Source organism: Bison bison, unplaced genomic scaffold (assembly GCF_000754665.1).
Source record: "Bison bison bison isolate TAMUID 2011002044 unplaced genomic scaffold, Bison_UMD1.0 scf7180017864378, whole genome shotgun sequence".
In the NCBI taxonomy this organism is placed as follows: domain Eukaryota; kingdom Metazoa; phylum Chordata; class Mammalia; order Artiodactyla; family Bovidae; genus Bison; species Bison bison.
Genome location: NW_011494950.1, coordinates 346,054 through 348,193, shown reverse-complemented (window position 1 = coordinate 348,193; position 2,140 = coordinate 346,054).

Here is a 2,140-nt window from a genome sequence, read left to right as displayed (position 1 = left end):
TTTACTCACAGAATGAATCTGATGTGCATCTGTCCCCTAGCCACCTGGAGGCCCGGCTCAGATTCTGCTGGGAAATCAATATGACCATTCTCATGCCCCGTAATTCCCTCCAGGCCTTAAGTAGTGTGCCATCCATAGAAGCAAATGTTCTTGAATTATGTTCAATTTGGTCACAGCAACTTTTCATCCACCACCAGGATCTTGTGAAGCCATCACGTATCTGTCCTGAATCACCATCCTTTAAGGGTAAAGCCTCCTTAGATGTATCTCCTTCCCTTCGAACCTCGATGTTCCCTTCTCAAATGTGTAAAATGCATGCTTGAGGCTCATTTACCCTTTCAGAGTTCTTTTGGTTTCACATGCGTTGAAGGACACAGATAGGGATGGAGCATTCTGCTGTTAGCATCACTCAAAGAGTTAACCCTTTATACATTTTAAAATGTATTAATATATTTTATTTCACCTGTTCATTTATACCTTACAAAATTGACAAAAGAAGCTAAAGCGGTTTGGAAAGCTAAATAATATATGTCGTGAGCATCAGTTAAAGCAGGGTGCAAAAAGAAATACAAAGGTAGAAATCAAACACTAACCTTTAATCAGATAGTGCAGAACAGAAGGAACCTGGTGCAGCAGTCCATGGGGTCACAAAGAGCCAGACACCACTTAACACTCAACAACAAACCTTTAATCCAGGAAATGTCAGCTAAACCAGCAGAAGTCACTGGGAGTCTTTCTTGCTCATCTGCTATGTAAGAATGTGTTCTTCTTCTGTAAATTTATTGCTGTGGCAAAAGGTCACTGAAAGACTGTGGTAGAGCTAGTAAAAGCAGTTTGGGGAGGAGATAATTCATTTAAATCTCAGAGATTAGAGGAAGCCTTTTAATCAGAGCTCCAAATGTGAGGAAAGAGCCGTAATTTACTTATTGGATATATATCATATCATGTGAGAGATATAAACCTTTTTTTTTCCCTTTTTGTCCTCATTCTAAAACTGGGGGCAGGTCTCAATAGTCTCTGAACTTTTAAGTTCAACAGTGAAAGATACAAATATCTTCCTTAGGGGACTGAGAACTATCTGCAAATTATGTGCCCATGTAAATTTGGATTGTTTAACATTAATCTGAGTAGAAAAGAAGGGGCTTTGCTGAAACCCCTTTTGATTGATTCTTAGAACTTGACTGAACTTTTCATCCACTGAGTTATAAAGAAACTGTTATGATTTTTAAAGGGTAAGTGAAGGAAAAGAGAATCCCCCCTAGAATTTAGACAAATTTCCTCTAAAATGATCTGGCAGTGTTGAGTGCAAGATGGAACTGTAAGAGAAGCCTACAGTCAATATTCTATAGGCTATAGTGTCAAACTGTATACTGTGTTCTCTTACATATAAGCAACACTTTTTTTTTTTTTACTTCTTGTTTTGTTTTCTCATTCATAGCATGTTCATACAGAAGGGTTTTAGTTTCTCTTCTTTTCCCCTTGTTGATTTTGGTGATTGGTCGAACATGAGCACACCCAGGGTGTTTTGAAGAAGCCTCTCCCAAATTCTAAGGCAAGCCCACTTTCCCCACCCTGTGGAAATGGTTGTGTCCCTAGTGAGAAATCTGGGATCAAACTTTCCTTCCCCTCAGTGGCCAAACATGAGTAGATATTGTTAAATGAAAACTAGGACAAATGAAAAAATGTCAATACCTTCAACAGAAAAGAGAGAATCTCATGTTGATGTTTGACAGAAAACAATGAAATTCTGTAAAGCAATGATCCTTCAATTAATACATAAATTTTAAACATTTAAAAGAAAGAAAATATAGAATCATAATGAACATAGAAACAGGCATTGGATCAATGTGAACATGTCCAAATGCTCAGGTTTTGGCAGAATTTCTGTGGTTGCTGGATAATTTCTTTTGAATGACCATGAAACAGTAATAATTTTCCTGCTGCTAAATAGGCTATTTTAATTAATGTGAGTTGAATATTTGCACTGCAAAATGTGCATAAGTAAACTTTAAAAGAACAGGTTCTTGCATTGCAGTAAATCAGAATCATGGCACTGTTAAAAGGTCTATTCTGACAAAGGATTTGTCTACTGGGAGACAGGAATGGTAACCATAGTGGATATTAATAGCACTGACAATTT